The sequence below is a fragment of the Triticum aestivum genome, chromosome 1A (genome assembly GCF_018294505.1).
Source record: "Triticum aestivum cultivar Chinese Spring chromosome 1A, IWGSC CS RefSeq v2.1, whole genome shotgun sequence".
Classification (NCBI taxonomy): Eukaryota; Viridiplantae; Streptophyta; class Magnoliopsida; order Poales; family Poaceae; genus Triticum; species Triticum aestivum.
The window spans coordinates 24,764,867-24,782,963 of record NC_057794.1 but is presented as its reverse complement, the minus strand read 5'-3'; positions in this window follow the sequence as shown (position 1 = coordinate 24,782,963).

The window sequence follows — 18,097 nt, the reverse complement described above, 5'->3', positions numbered from 1 at the left end:
AATCGTGCGCGTGGTATAATGGGTTCAGCGCGCGGAGGAAAACGTCATCGCTCGCCGCTTATTTCGTGCGCCTGCTCCCGAGCGCTGGACATTCGAGCGTGAGCGACCAACTGGCGCCAACCTCTCCGGCCGCCCCGCCTTCGCCCAGCCCCGCGCCGCCGCCGACGAAATTCGACCGACGGAAGGCCGCGCTGACATCCCCCCAACCCCTCCCTATACCCGCGATCCCTCCGCCGCTGCCGCCGCCGCAAACCCTAGCGCGGGGTTGAGGTTCGGCTTCACCGTCGGTGGCCCTCCTCCAAGCACCAGTCTCGCACGTGGCCTCTTCATGGCGCCGCAGACGACCTCGCAGGGTGGCGTCGTGCCGCCGCCCGCCGTGAAGCCACGGGCCCCCCTCTCCAAGTGACCGAATGTGGCGGCGGCGGCGGCGGGGAAGGTGTCCGGGAAGAAGAACAAGGCGGATGGCTCTTCTAGGCGACCAAAGAAGAAGCTTGCAGGGCGTCCAGCCACGCCTCCGCCGACCGAAGCGTTGGAGAGCTCGCAATTTGTTGCGCCGGCAGCCGATGCGCATAAGGTGTTTGATGAAATGCCAACAAGGTATGATTTCACCCTCTTTTTTGTTGGCGTTTTTTACATAAATGTATACATATGGATAGCTTAGTTTTCTTCTACATACTTTGTAGTTTTAATAATGGCACATATATGTCAACTATGAGTGTTGGCTCCAACAATTCTCATTGGTCTCAAACCAATGAAGTGCATCAAGATGATCATGAATTGAGGTGGACGAGGATGGTGATGGTATCGTCGATGCACCGAAAGGAAGAGCGGGCAACTACACCATGGACAAAGACGTCTTGCTATGCAATACACGGTTGCATGTGTCAATGGATGCCAACGTTGGAGGGGGCCAAAGTAGAGATACATATTGTGTCCGGTGTGCCTCACATACCTTCGCATGATGCCGTTGGAGATCTTGCGAACACCATCCGAGCTCCCGATGACGATGCGGCGCTTGAAAATGAAGAGAAGGAGGAAGAATCGTCTTCGGATGAGGAGGAAGAAGAGGAGGATGATGATGTAGCATGATTGTTGATGTGCCATTTGTTTGTGTGAGCTTTTATTTATCATGAACTTGGTTGGGTCATTTTGAACTATGCCGTACAATTGAACTATACTATGTTGCTCCAACTCTTATTTTGCACATTTGTTTAATGTTTGAAACATCGTCATATTGTCAAATGGACATGTAAAAAATCATATTTACAAGCGCCGACTGCTCGCGCGCTCTGGAAATTTAATGCGCCTGCTGGAGCTGCTCGTGTGCCATATTTTACAGCGGCCACTGGAGTTAGAGCCTTCTTGCGCGTAAAAAAAATTGCTATTTCGATGTTGTAAAAAAAAATTAGCACACCACGCGGTTGCGCGCCTGTTGGACATGCTCTTAGGGGGAGGTGCCATCGCTAGGCCGTATACGATTTATTTAGTCCATTAGGTGGGGTTTTGCCGTGTCCATATCCTTCTGATTCGGTTTTTGTTACCCACAGTGATAGACATTCTTAGCTGCACATTGGCGTCCATTATATTCTGTTCGGGATTGGCTGAATGTCTAGTGCCAGTCTCAGATGCAACCCTTTTTGCACATCATATTTCGCTAGATAAGCTACCAAGCATGAGGTCTCAAATTCTTACTATGCTGACAGCTCATTCTTTTAGAGAACCTGTCAGTTCTGTAGCCTTGTTTTGGATATACCACTGAAATGGGGCTGGTTCAAGTGGAAGGACAGCAAGGACAGAGATGACCTGCCGGATGACCTGTCACCAGACGGGTCATGCTAGGTTTTTCTCTTGCAAGTACTGGTTGTGAAACAATAGGTTAAGCGTATGCATCGAGCAGGAACGCGCTGCGTGTGAATATAGGCACGAAGGCCGGTTTGTTACAGAGGATATACATGCGCTAGGGTTGGATTGATCTCCAAGGAAACAATCTCAACAGACTTTTTTTTTGCGGGGGAAACTTTGAGACCTTTATTCAATGAAGGCGTTCGCCGAACAGTCAGCCAACAGGCTGCTGATCAGGAAGCTAGGAGTGTTTTCAAGCCAGCTCTCAGTTACGTCAATCGTGCAAGCATGCTTAGCACAGATATGAGCTGGACCGTTAGCTGACCTAGATACATGCTGAATTATAAATGAAGTAAAAGTGCTAGCTAGCTCTCCAATTTCTACTAAGATAGGTGCCACAATAGAGCGAGAATCGTGTCGAGCGGCCCAAAGGTTAACGACCTCCAAGCAATCTGTCTCGAGAACGACTTTTGAAAAACCCCGTAGCTTGGCGAAGATGACGCCATCACGAACTGCCATCGTCTCCGCGATGAGGGGGTCAGTCACACCCGGGTATGGTTTGCTCCAAGCTCCTTGAAAAGAACTTGTTGATCGAGCAACTCCGCCCCCGCCACCCTTGCCCTCCTCCCAACGGATCGCAACATCGGTGTTGATTTTTACAAATTCCATGTCCGGAGGGCGCCACCCATGTCCAGGCAACACAATTGCATGACGCCGAGGAATATTCAGGAGTGGAAGTGTTTCCCTGGTTCCGTGAACTGAAAGTGCAGGATCCAGAGTTTCTTCCCCGTGCGTCAGCTTATTTCTAGAGTGCCAAACCGACCACATAACTGAAACTATGATGGCTCGGTCTCTACTCGTGAATCTGTCATCACAGATTATGTCTCTCGCCCAAGTGTCTGGGTGTAGTCGTGGCATATGGAAGTCAAAGAGCTGTTAGGCTTCATCCCAAAATTTCCTTGCGTGTGAGCATATCAACAGAGCGTGCCCCATGTCCCCATCCATCGCCATGCATATTTTGCAAAGTCCTATCTGGCGCAAATGCCGGTGCTTTAGGGTACACTCATCAAGCAGAATTCCCCTAAGCACCCGCCAGAAGAACACTCTCACTTTTGGCATCACATTTAACTTCAACAAGCCATTCCACAGCCGCTGATTATCAATCGAGGATCCGGTATCCGGCCCTTCTTCTAGATCTTGACGCTCGTTACGAATCATAAGAGCTCGGTACGCCGATTTAACGGTGTAGTTGCCTGAAGTTTCATGTGTCCATGCAAGAAAATCATCACCCCCACCAGACCGGAGTGGAATATTGAGGATGGCCTCCGCGTCTGGTAATATGAATGTGTCCCGAACCAACTGTCGCCGCCATGTCCAGTTTCCGGTATCGATCAGGTCGCTTACCCTAGAGATATTAGGGTTTGGAGGCCTGAGCAATGACGCCATTGTTGTCGTAGATGGAATCCAACGGTCATCCCAGACCGAGATTGATGATCCGTCGCCCACCCTCTTGATCAGTCAGGTGAGTAACGCCTCCCGACCAGAAATAATGGCCCTCCAAGTAGCAGATGAACGTTTAGGAACAGAAGCTTGCATGAAATCCGAGTCCGGGAAATACCTGCCCTTAAGAACTCGAGCACACAACGAGTCCGGGCTTGTCAACAGCCGCCATCCCTGTTTGCCGAGTAGAGCCAAGTTGAAGAGATGTAGGTCACGGAAACCCATACCTCCATTACACTTGGGTGTTGAAAGTCTCTTCCAAGATATCCAGTGCAGAGAACGCTTATCAATCGAGTTACTCCACCAGTATCTTTCCATATTGGATTGAAGGAAATATGCCCTAGAGGCAATAATAAAATTATTATTTATTTCCTTATATCATGATAAATGTTTATTATTCATGCTAGAATTGTATTAGCCGGAAACATAATACTTGTGTGAATACATAGACAAACAGAGTGTCACTAGTATGCCTCTACTTGACTAGCTCGTTGATCAAAGATGGTTATGTTTCCTAACCATAGACATGGGTTGTCATTTGATTAACGGGATCACATCATTAGGAGAATGATGTGATTGACTTGACCCATTCCGTTAGCTTAGCACTCGATCGTTTTAGTATGTTGCTATTGCTTTCTTCATGACTTATGCATGTTCCTATGACTATGAGATTATGCAACTCCCGTTTACCGGAGGAACACTTTATGTGCTACCAAACATCACAACGTAACTGGGCAATTATAAAGGTGCTCTACAGGTGTCTCCGAAGGTACTTGTTGGGTTGGCGTATTTCAAGATTATGATTTGTCAGTCCGATTGTCGGAGAGGTATCTCTGGGCCCACTCGGTAATACACACCACTTAAGCCTTGCAAGCATTGCAACTAATGAGTTAGTTGCGGGATGATGTATTATGGAACGAGTAAAGAGACTTGACGGTAACGAGATTGAACTAGGTATTGAGATACCGATGATCGAATCTCGGGCAAGTAAAATACTGATGACAAAGGGAACAACGTATGTTGTTACGCGGTCTGACCGATAAAGATCTTCATAGAATATGTGGGAGCCAATATGAGCATCCAGGTTCCGCTATTGGTTATTGACCGGAAACATGTTTCGGTCATGTCTACATAGTTCTCGAACCCGTAGGGTCCGCACGCTTAACGTTACGATGACAGTTATATTATGATTTTATATATTTTGATGTACCGAAGGTTGTTCGGAGTCCCGGATGTGATCGCGGACATGACGAGAAGTCTCGAAATGGTCGAGACATGAAGATTGATATATTGGAAGCCTATGTTTGGATATTGGAAGTGTTCCGGGTGAAATCGGGATTTTACCGGAGTACCGGGAGGTTACCGGAACCCCCCGGGAGGTTAATGGGCCTTAGTGGGCCTTTACGGAGAAGAGGAGAGGCGGCCAGGGCTGGGCCGCGCGCCCCTCCCCCCTAGTCCGAATAGGACAAGGAGAGGGGGCGGCGCCCCCCCTTCCTTCCTCTCTCCCTCCTCTTTCCCCCTCCCAAGTCCTAATCTAACTAGGAAAGGGGGGGAGTCCTAGGGAGTAGGACTCCTCCTGGTGCGCCCCTCTCTAGGCCGGCCGCACCCCCCTTGCTCCTTTATATACGGGGGCAGGGGGCACCCCATAGAACCAACAATTGATCATTGATCTCTTAGCCGTGTGCGGTGCCCCCCTCCACCATAATCCACCTCGATAATATCGTAGCAGTGCTTAGGCGAAGCCCTGCGTCGGTAGAACATCATCATTGTCACCACTCCGTCGTGCTGACGAAACTCTCCCTCAGCACTCGACTGAATCGGAGTTCGAGGGACGTCATCGGGCTGAACGTGTGCTGAACTCGGAGGTGCCGTACGTTCGGTACTTGATCGGTCGGATCGTGAAGATGTACGACTACATCAACCGCGTTGTGCTAATGCTTCCGCTTACGGTCTACGAGGGTACGTAGACAACACTCTCCCCTCTCGTTGCTATGCATCACCATGATCTTGCGTGTGCGTAGGAAATTTTTTGAAATTACTACGTTCCCCAACATGGATGTCAAACTCTTGCACACCTTCTTGGTCAGAAGAAAACAATGTTGGAAATATGCCTAGAGGCAATAATAAAATGGTTATTATTATATTTCCTCGTTCATGATAATTGTCTATTATTCATGCTATAATTGTGTTATCCGGAAATCGTAATACATGTGTGAATACATAGACCACAACATGTCCCTGGTGAGCCTCTAGTTGACTAGCTCATTTATCAATAGATGCTTACGGTTTCCTGACCATGGACATTGGATGTCATTGATAACGGGATCACATCATTGGGAGAATGATGTGATGGACAAGACCCAATCCTAAGCATAACACAAGATCGTGTAGTTCGTTTTGCTAGAGCTTTTCTAATGTCAAGTATCATTTCCTTAGACCATGAGATCGTGTAACTCCCGGATGCCGTAGGAGTGCTTTGGGTGTACCAAACGTCACAACGTAACTGGGTGGCTATAAAGGTTTACTACAGGTATCTCTGAAAGTGTCTGTTGGGTTGGCACGGATCGAGACTGGGATTTGTCACTCCGTATGACGGAGAGGTATCTCTGGGCCCACTCGGTAATGTGTCATCATAATGAGCTCAATGTGACCAAGTGTTTGGTCACGAGATCATGCATTACAGTACGAGTAAAGTGACTTGCCGGTAACGAGATTGAACAAGGTATTGGGATACCGGCGATCGAATCTCGGGCAAGTAACGTACCGATTGACAAAGGGAATTGTATACGGGATTGCTTGAATCCTCGACATCGTGGTTCATCCGATGAGATCATCGAGGAGCATGTGGGAGCCAATATGGGTATCCAAATCCCGCTGTTGGTTATTGACCGGAGAGTCGTCTCGGTCATGTCTGCATGTTTCCCGAACCCGTAGGGTCTACACACTTAAGGTTCGATGACGCTAGGGTTATTAGGAAGACTTGTATGTGATTACCGAATGTTGTTCGGAGTCCCGGATGAGATCCCGGACATCACGAGGAGTTCCAGAATGGTCCGGAGGTAAAGATTTATATACGGGAAGTTGTCATACGGTCACCGGAAAGGTTTGGGGGCATATCGGTATTGTACCGGGGCCACCGGAGGGGTTCGGGGGTCCACCGGGAGGGGCCACCTCTCTTGGAGGGCCACATGGGCTGTAGAAGAAAGGGAACCAGCCCTTGGAGGGCTGGGCGCATCCCCCCCTTGGGCCCATGCGCCTAGGGTTGGGGGGGAAACCCTAAAGGGGGCGCCCCCCTTGCTTGGGGGGCAATCCCTCTCCCCTTGGCCGCCGCCCCCCTCTAGATCTCATCTAGAGGGGGCCGGCCCCCCTTCCCCCTTCCCTATAAATAGAGGGGCGAGGGGAGGGCTGCATACAACATCCAAGGCGCAGCCCCTCCCCTCCCCAACACCTCTCCTCCTCCGTTAAGAGCTTGGCGAAGCCCTGTCGGAGTACTGCTGCTCCACCACCACCACGCCGTCGTGCTGCTGTTGGAGCTCTCTTCCTCAACCTCTCCTTCCCCTTGCTGGATCAAGAAGGAGGAGACGTCTTCCCCAACCGTACGTGTGTTGAACGCGGAGGTGCTGTGCATTCGGCACTAGGATCATCGGTGATTTGGATCACGACGAGTACGACTCCCTCAACCCCGTTCTCTTGAACGCTTCCGCTCGCGATCTACAAGGGTATGTAGATGCACTCCTCTCTCTCGTTGCTAGATGACTCCATAGATTGATCTTGGTGAAGCGTAGAAATTTTTTATTTTCTGCAACGTTCCCCAACAGTGGCATCATGAGCTAGGTCTATGTGTAGTTTCTATGCACGAGTAGAACACAAACTTGTTGTGGGCGTAGATGTTGTCAATTTTCTTCCACTACTAGTCTTATCTTGTTTCGGCAACATCGTGGGATGAAGCGGCCCGGACCGACCTTACACGTACGCTAACGTGAGACAGGTTCCACCGACTGACATGCACTAGTTGCATAAGGTGGCTAGCGGGTGTCTGTCTCTCCCACTTTAGTCAGAACAGATTCGACGAAAAGGGTCCTTATGAAGGGTAAATAGAAATTGGCATACCATGTTCTGGTTTTACGTAGGTAAGAAACGTTCTTGTTAGAAACCTATAGAAGCCACGTAAAAACTTGCAACAACAATTAGAGGACGTCTAACTTATTTTTGCAGCATATACCTTGTGATGTGATATGGCCAAAAGGATGTGATGAATGAAATATATGTGATGTATGAGATTGATCATGTTCTTGTAATAGGAATCACGACTTGCATGTCGATGAGTATGACAACCGGCAGGAGCCATAGGAGTTGTCTTTATTTTGTGTATGACCTGCGTGTCATTGAATAACGCCATGTAAATTACTTTACTTTATTGCTAAACACGTTAGCCATAGAAGTAGAAGTAATCGTTGGCGTGACAACTTCATGAAGACACGATGATGGAGATCATGATGATGGAGATCATGGTGTCATGCCGGTGACGAAGATGATCATGGCGCCCCGAATATGGAGATCAAAGGAACAATATGATATTGGCCATATCATGTCACTATTTGATTGCATGTGATGTTTATCATGTTTTACTTCTTATTTTCTTAGTACGACGGTAGTAAATAAGATGATCCCTTATAATAATTTCAAGAAAGTGTTCCCCTAACTGTGCGCCGTTGCGAAAGTTCGTTGTTTCGAAGCACCACGTGATGATCGGGTGTGATAGATTCTAACGTTCACATACAACGGGTGTAAGACAGATTTACACATGCAAAACACTTAGGTTGACTTGACGAGCCTAGCATGTACAGGCATGGCCTTGGAACACAAGAGACCGAAAGGTCGAACAAGAGTCGTATGGAAGATACGATCAACATGGAGATGTTCACCGATGATGACTAGTCCGTCTCACGTGATGATCGGACACGGTCTAGTTGAGTCGGATCATGTATCACTTAGATGACTAGAGGGATGTCTAATGTGAGTGGGAGTTCATTATATAATTTGATTAGATGAACTTAATTATCATGAACTTAGTCTAAAAACCTTTGCAAAATATCTTGTAGATCAAATGGCCAACGCTCATGTCAACCTCAACTTCAATGCGTTCCTAGAGAAAACCAAGCTGAAAGATGATGGCAGCAACTATTCGGACTGGGTCCGGAACCTGAGGATCATCCTGATAGCTGCCAAGAAAGCATATGTCCTAGAAGGACCACTAGGTGATGCACCCATCCCAGAGAACCAAGACGTTATGAACGCTTGGCAATCGCGTGCTGATGATTACTCCCTTGTTCAGTGTGGCATGCTTTACAGCTTAGAACCGGGGCTCCAAAAGCGTTTTGAGCAACACGGAGCATATGAGATGTTCGAAGAGCTGAAAATGGTTTTCCAAGCTCATGCCCGGGTCGAAAGATATGAAGTCTCCGACAAGTTCTATAGTTGTAAGATGGAGGAAAATAGTTCTGTCAGTGAGAACGTACTCAAAATGTCTAGGTTGCCCAACCGCTTGTCCCAGCTGGAGATTAACCTCCCGGACGAGGCGGTCATTGACAGAATCCTTCAGTCGCTCCCACCTAGCTACAAGAGCTTTGTGATGAACTACAATATGCAGGGGATGGTGAAAACTATTCCTGAAGTATTTTCAATGCTGAAATCAGCAGAGGTGGAAATCAAAAAGGAACATCAAGTGTTGATGGTCAATAAAACCACTAGTTTCAAGAAAGGCAAGGGTAAGAAGAACTTCAAGAAGGACGGCAAGGGAGTTGCCGCGCCCGGTAAGCCAGTTGCCGGGAAGAAGCCAAAGAATGGACCCAAACCTGAGACTGAGTGCTTTTATTGCAAGGGAAAGAGACACTGGAAGCGGAACTGCCCCAAATACTTAGCGGACAAGAAGGCCGGCAACACCAAAGGTATATGTGATATACAGGTAATTGATGTGTACCTTACCAGTACTCGTAGTAGCTCCTGGGTATTTGATACCGGTGCGGTTGCTCATATTTGTAACTCAAAACAGGAGCTGCGGAATAAGCGGAGACTGGCGAAGGACGAGGTGACGATGTGCGTCGGGAATGGTGCCAAGGTTGATGTGATCGCCGTCGGCACGCTACCTCTACATTTACCTACGGGATTAGTTTTAAACCTCAATAATTATTATTTAGTACCAGCTTTGAGCATGAACATTGTATCTGGATCTCGTTTAATACGAGATGGCTACTCATTTAAATCCGAAAATAATGGTTGTTCTATTTATATGAGAGATATGTTTTATGGTCATGCCCCGATGGTCAATGGTTTATTCTTAATGAATCTCGAACGTGATGTTACATATATTCGTAGTGTGAATACCAAAAGATGTAAGGTTGATAACGATAGTCCCACATACTTGTGGCACTGCCGCCTTGGTCACATTGGTGTCAAGCGCATGAAGAAGCTCCATGCTGATGGACTTTTAGAGTCTCTCGATTATGAATCATTTGACACATGCGAACCATGCCTCATGGGAAAAATGACCAAGAATCCATTCTCCGGAACAATGGAGCGAGCAACCAACTTATTGGAAATCATACATACTGATGTGTGTGGTCCAATGAGTGTTGAGGCTCGCGGATGCTATCGTTATGTTCTCACTCTCACTGATGACTTGAGTAGATATGGGTATGTCTACTTGATGAAACACAAGTCTGAGACCTTTGAAAAGTTCAAGGAATTTCAGAATGAGGTAGAGAATCAACGTGACCGAAAGATAAAGTTCTTACGATCAGATCGTGGGGGAGAATGTTTAAGTCACGAATTTCGTACGCACTTAAGGAGATGTGGAATCGTTTCACAACTCACGCCGCCTGGAACACCTCAGCGTAACGGTGTGTCCGAACATCGTAATCACACTCTATTGGATATGGTGCGATCTATGATGTCACTCACCGATTTACCGCTATCATTTTGGGGATACGCTCTAGAGACAGCTACATTCACTTTAAATAGGGCACCGTCTAAATCCGTTGAGACGACACCGTATGAATTATGGTTTGGGAAGAAACCTAAGTTGTCGTTTCTAAAAGTTTGGGGATGCGATGCTTATGTCAAGAAACTTCAACCTGAAAAGCTCAAACCCAAGTCGGAAAAATGCGTCTTCATAGGATACCCTAAGGAAACCATTGGGTATACCTTCTACCTCAGATCCGAAGGCAAGATCTTTGTTGCCAATAATGGGTCCTTTCTGGAGAAAGAGTTTCTCTCGAAAGAAGTAAGTGGCAGGAAAGTGGAACTTGATGAAGTACTACCTTTTGAACCGGAAAGTAGCGCAGCTCAGGAAGATGTTCTTGTGGTGCCTGCACCAACTAGAGAGGAAATTAATGATGATGATCAAGGTACTCCGGATCAAGTTACTACTGAACTTCATAGGTCCACGAGGACACGTTCCACACTAGAGTGGTATGGCAACCCTGTCCTGGAAATCATGTTGTTAGACAACGGTGAACCTTCGAACTATGAAGAAGCAATGGCGGGCCCAGATTCCAACAAATGGCTTGAAGCCATGCAATCCGAGATAGGATCCATGTATGGAAACAAAGTATGGACTTTGACAGACTTGCTCGATGATCGGCGAGCGATAGAAAACAAATGGATCTTTAAGAAGAAGACGGACGCGGATGGTAATGTTACCATCTATAAAGCTCGACTTGTCACTAAGGGTTATCGACAAGTTCAAGGGGTTGACTAAGATGAGACTTTCTCTCCCGTAGTGAAGCTGAAGTCCGTTCGAATCATGTTAGCAATTGTCGCATACTATGATTATGAGATATGGCAAATGGACGTCAAAACAGCATTCCTTAACGGCTTTCTTAAGGAAGAATTGTATATGATGCAGCCAGAAGGTTTTGTCGATCCTAAGAATGCTAACAAGGTATGCAAACTCCAGCGCTCCATCTATGGGCTGGTGCAAGCATCTCGGAGTTGGAACATTCGCTTTAATGAAATGATCAAAGCGTTTGGGTTTATGCAGACTTATGGAGAAGCCTGCGTTTACAAGAAAGTGAGTGGGAGCTCTGTAGCATTTCTCATATTATATGTGGATGCCATACTTTTGATGGGAAATGATATAGAACTTTTGGACAGCATTAAGGCATACTTGAATAAGTGTTTTTCAATGAAGGACCTTGGAGAAGCTGCTTGCATATTAGGCATCAAGATCTATAGAGATAGATCGAGACGCCTCATAGGTCTTTCACAAAGCACATACCTTGATAAGATATTGAAGAAGTTCAATATGGATGAGTCCAAGAAGGGGTTCTTGCCTGTGTTGCAAGGTGTGAAATTGAGCTCGGCTCAATGTCCGACCACGGCAGAAGATAGAGAAAAGATGAGTGTCGTCCCCTATGCCTCGGCCATAGGGTCTATCATGTATGCCATGCTGTGTACCAGACCTGATGTAAACCTTGCCGTAAGTTTGGTAGGAAGGTACCAAAGTAATCCCTGCATGGAACACTGGACAACAGTCAAGAATATCCTGAAGTACCTGAAAAAGACTAAGGATATGTTTCTTGTATATGGAGGTGACGAAGAGCTCGTCGTAAAGGGTTACGTCGATGGTAGCTTCGACACAGATCTGGATGACTCTAAGTCACAAACCGGATACGTGTATATTTTGAATGGTGGGGCAGTAAGCTGGTGCAGTTGCAAGCAAAGCGTCGTGGCAGGATCTACATGTGAAGCGGAGTACATGGCAGCCTCGGAGGCAGCACATGAAGCAATCTGGATGAAGGAGTTCATTACCGACCTAGGAGTTATTCCCAATGCGTCGGGGCCGATGACTCTCTTCTATGACAACACTAGAGCCATTGCCCTTGCCAAGGAGCCCAGGTTTCACAAGAAGACCAGACACATCAAGCGTCGCTTCAACTCCGTTCGTGAAAATGTTCAAGATGGAGACATAGATATTTGTAAAGTGCACACAAATCTGAATGTCGCAGATCCATTGACTAAACCTCTTCCGCGAGCAAAACATGATCAACACCAGAACTCTATGGGTGTTCGATTCATCACAATGTAACTAGATTATTGACTCTAGTGCAAGTGGGAGACTGTTGGAAATATGCCCTAGAGACAATAATAAAATGGTTATTATTATCTATTCATGCTATAATTGTGTTATCCGGAAATCGTAATACATGTGTGAATACATAGACCACAACATGTCCCTGGTAAGCCTCTAGTTGACTAGCTTGTTTATCAATAGATGGTTACGGTTTCCTGACCATGGACATTGGATGTCATTGATAACGGGATCACATCATTGGGAGAATGATGTGATGGACAAGACCCAATCCTAAGCATAGCACAAGATCGTGTAGTTCGTTTTGCTAGAGCTTTTCTAATGTCAAGTATCATTTCCTTAGACCATGAGATCGTGTAACTCCCGGATGCCGTAGGAGTGCTTCGGGTGTACCAAACGTCACAACGTAACTGGGTGGCTATAAAGGTATACTACAGGTATTTCCGAAAGTGTCTGTTGGGTTGACATGGATTGAGACTGGGATTTGTCACTCCGTATGACGGAGAGGTATCTCTGGGCGCACTCGGTAATGCATCATCATAATGAGCTCAATATGACCAAGTGTTTGGTCACGGGATCATGCATTACAGTACGAGTAAAGTGACTTTCCGGTAAGGAGATTGAATGAGGTATTGGGATACCGATGATCGAATCTCAGGCAAGTAACGTACCGATTGACAAAGGGAATTGTATACGAGATTGCTTGAATCCTCGACATCGTGGTTCATCCGATGAGATCATCGAGGAGCATGTGGGAGCCAATATGGGTATCCATATCCCGCTGTTGGTTATTGACTGGAGTGTCGTCTCGGTCATGTCTGCGTGTTTCTCGAACCCGTAGGGCCTACACACTTAAGGTTCGATGACGCTAGGGTTATTAGGAAGACCTGTGTGTGATTACCGAATGTTGTTCGGAGTCCCGGATGAGATCCCGGATGTCACGAGGAGTTCCAGAATGGTCCGGAGGTAAAGATTTATATATGGGAAGTTGTCATACGGTCACCGGAAAGGTTCGGGGGCATATCGGTATTGTACCGGGGCCACCGGAGGGGTTTCGGGGGTCCACCGGGAGGGGCCACCTCTCTTGGAGGGCCACATGGGCTGTAGAAGAAAGGGAACCAGCCCTTGGAGGGCTGGGGGCATCCCCCCTTGGGCCCATGCGCCTAGGGTTGGGGGGGAAACCCTAAAGGGGGCGCCCCCCTTGCTTGGGGGGCAAGCCCCCTCCCCTTGGCCGCCGCCCCCCCTCTAGATCTCATCTAGAGGGGGCTGGCCCCCTTCCCCCTTCCCTATAAATAGAGGGGCAAGGGGAGGGCTGCATACAACATCCAAGGCGCAGCCCCTCCCCTCCCCAGCCCCTCCCCTGCATACAACATTCTTAATTGTATGATTTAGATATATACGGTGTCGTGCTGCTGTTGGAGCTCTCTTCCTCAACCTCTCCTTCCCCTTACTGGATCAAGAATGAAGAGACGTCTTCCCCAACCGTACGTGTGTTGAACGTGGAGGTGCTGTCCGTTCGGCACTAGGATCATCGGTGATTTGGATCACGACAAGTACGACTCCCTCAACCCCGTTCTCTTGAACGCTTCCGCTCGCGATCTACAAGGGTATGTAGATGCACTCCTCTCTCTCGTTGCTAGATGACTTCATAGATTGATCTTGGTGAAGCGTAGAAATTTTTTATTTTCTGCAACTTTCCCCAACAAACAACTCATGCTAAAAGTGGGGATCGCCTGGGCAATTAATTTGTGAAAGTGCAACTATCCCTGGGTGGTTTTGGTAATTCCTAACAACATATAGCTCATTGAGCTAATGCTATTTCAAGATAAATATTTCAGGAAAGCTCAATGTTTGGCATGGCATGGATGAGAAACGTGGACCCCTCAAAATGCTAAGGACAAAAGGATTGGCTCAAGCTCAAAGCACAAGACTCTGCATTTTACTTTTAGTGGTCAAGATCACATTGAGTCCATAATAAAGCCAATACTATTAAGAGAGGATGAGGTGTTGCTTAATGGCTTGCTTGCTCAAAGTGCTTAGTGATATGCTCCAAAGCCCTCAACCACTTTCTCACATCCACATATGTCCCAAACCAAAGTCAAACTCGGCCCTACCGAAACTTTCTATCCGGCGCCACCGAATTCAGTTGACATAGCCACTGCCATAAACCCTAGTCTGTTTGGTCTCACCGATAGGGATCTCGGTCTCACCGAGATGGGATTGTAATCTCTCTGTTTCCCTTCGTGACGTTTCGGTCAAACCGAGATGAGTGATCGGTCCCACCGAGATTGCAATGCAAACTCTCTGTTTCCCTTTCGTAACGTTTCAGTCCAACCGAGATGAGCGAATCGGTCCCACCGAGTTTGCTTGACCAACTCTCTGTTTGTTTATTACCAAGATCGGTCTCACGAGTTTGAGTAATCGGTCTCACCGAGATTACGTTATGCCCTAACCCTAACAATATTGGTCCCACTGAGTTGACATGTCGGTCCCACCAAAATTCCTAACGGTCACATTATGAACTAAATCGGTCTGACCGAGTTTCACGATTCAGTCCCACCGAGTTTGGTAAGTTGTGTGTAACGGTTAGTTTTTGTGTGGAGGCTATATATACCCCTCCACCCACTCTTCATTCGTGGAGAGAGCCATCAGAACATGCTTACACTTCCAACATACATTTTCTGAGAGAGAACCACCTACACTTGTGTTGAGGTCAAGATATTCCATTGCTACCACATAAATCTTGATCTCTAGCCTTCCCCAAGTTGCTTTCCACTCAAATCTTCTTTCCACCAAATCCAAATCCTGTGAGAGAGAGTTGAGTGTTGGGGAGACTATCATTTGAAGCACAAGAGCAAGGAGTTCATCATCAACACACCATTTGTTACCTTTTGGAGAGTGGTGTCTCCTAGATTGGTTAGGTGTCACTTGGGAGCCTCCGGCAAGATTGTGGAGTTGAACCAAGGAGTTTGTAAGGGCAAGGAGATTGCCTACTTCGTGAAGATCTACCCGAGTGAGGCAAGTCCTTCGTGGGCGACAGCCATGGTGGGATAGACAAGGTTGCTTCTTCGTGGACCCTTCGTAGGTGGAGCCCTCCGTGGACTCGCGCAACCGTTACCCTTCGTGGGTTGAAGTCTCCATCAACGTGGATGTACGATAGCACCACCTATCGGAACCACGGATAAAAAACCTCCGTGTCAACATTGCGTTTGCTCCCTCCAAACTCCTCCCTTTACCTTCATATGCAATTGTTTTACATTCCGCTGCTATACTCTTAGAATTGTATGTGTAGGATGATTGCTTGACTTGTGCTAAGTTGCTAAAATCTGCCAAGAACTAAAATTGGGAAAAGGCTAGATTTTTATTTGCTCAAGTAGTCTAATCACCCCCCTCTAGACATACTATCGATCCTACAATTTGATCAACGTCTCTCGCCCTGCACAAGCAAACAATCTCTCCGACCACCCTTGCATCTTGCTTCGCGAACGTTCACCTATGTGGTCGAAGGTGCCACTGGTAATCTTCCCCATAGCCGTGGGTAGACCAAGATAACGTTCACTAAACACCTCGGCGTGCACATCGAGCGTACTCTTGATAGCCTGCCTAGTAGCAACCGGAGTATTGGGGCTGAAGTAAATTGCACTCTTCTCCCGGTTAACACACTGGCCCGACGCAGCCCCATACAGTTGTAGAATACGGTTTAATCTTCCTGCACAACGGCTTTCAGCTGTCATAAAAATGAGACTATCATCCGCGAATAGCAAATGATTCACCCATGGAGCTCTGAAACTGACTCGAATGCCTCTATCAATCTGACCATAACAACAGGGAAGAAAAACCTTCTGCACACAGCAATAACAAATAGGGTGACATGGGATCACCTTGCCGTAGTCCACACGTGGGAATGAAGTAGGGTAGTTGTTCACCGTTCACCCGTACCGAGAAATGAACCGAAGTGACACACTTCATGATCAATCTCACTAAGTTGATGCCAAAGCCAAATTTTAGGAGGATTGCTTCGAGGTAGCTCCATTCCACCCTATCATAGGCTTTCATCATGTCTAACTTAACCGCACATGCAAAGTTTTTCCCCTTCTTCCTCTGTTTCATGGCATGCACACTTTCAAATGCAACCAATATATTATCAGTGATGAGGCGACCCGGAATGAAAGCCTTTGCTCTTGGCTAATAATCTCATCCATAAATTCTCTTAGTTTGTTTGTGATAGCTTTGGCCGCTATCTTGTACAAGACTGGGCATAGAGAAATCGGACGGAATTGGGTAATGTTTTGGGGATTACGTACCTTTGGTATAAGTGTTATAGACGTATCATTCAAACCCAAAGGCAAATCCCCTCCATTAAGAAATCCAAGAACCGCACTTGTTATATCATGACGTAGCAACTTCCAGTGCTTCTGGAAAAAACCTGCCGTGAAGCCATCGACACCAGGTGCCTTTGATGGCGCCATCTGGAAAAGAGCCTTATGCACATCCTCCGGAGTAAAAGGCCCATCAAGAACCAAATTCATCTCCGGTGTGATCTGTACAGGCACATGCTATAACACTTCAGTCGTATCCGTCGACCCTCGCAAGGTGTAGAGTTGTTGATAGAAGTTCTGTATCTCAACTTTGTCTTCGTTTCCATCAGCACAAACCGACCCATCCATCCGGCGTAGACCGACAATTTTGTTGATACGTGTCGCTGTTTAGCCCGCGCCTGGAAATATTCCGTATTTCTATCGCCGTCCCGAAGCCAAAGGACACAAGATCGTTGTCGAATCCAAATCTCCTCCTGCCGGAGAGCTTCTCTTAATTTGATGACCGTACTCTTCTCCTCCTCATTTGGACCGAGCCCTACAGACTGCCGTCATAGCTTGTCCAACTTTTGTTGCAACTTTCGGATAGTTCTTCTTAAACAGCCAAATTCTTTCTTCCCCCAAGGATCAAGCCGTTGTTGCAAGGCTCCTAGCGACTCCATGACTCCTTGTAGACCAGGTGGGTGTTGCTGGTTGTGACAAAACTCCGTTACTATGCGTTCATAATCCACATGCGTCTGCCATACATTCTCATACCTGAACGGTTTGGACCGGCCAGCACTATCACACATCTGCTTCTGGAACTCTAACCTGACGAAGCAATGGTCAGATTCCACCGAACTGATATGGCAAACACTTGTGAAACCAAACATCTGCCTGAACTATTCGTTCGCAAAGGCACGATCAATCCAGGCCTTCACGTTTGCCCCTCCATGCTACCGGTTGTCCCACGTGAATGGCACACCCGTCCAGCCCAGGTCTTGGAGGGCACATTCGTCTGTTACTTCCCGAAACGCTCTCATTTGCCATTCAGGGCAAGCCAAACGACTGAAGTGTTCATCTGCGTACAATGTCTCATTGAAGTCCCCCATGCAAATCCATGCATCGTGTGCAAGTGAATATAGCGTACGAAGAAACCGCCAACTATGGTGGCGGTTCTCCACTCTTGGCATGCCAAGAACCCTGTGAAGCGCCATATATCAGATGGATTTTCAACTCTCCGCACCACACAATCTATGTGGCCGGTACTGTAATTCTTAAGCTCAACGGACGCGTCCTTTGACCAGAATAATCCAAGGCCTCCGCTCAGCCCTACACCGTCCACTGCGAAACAACCAGAGAAACCCAA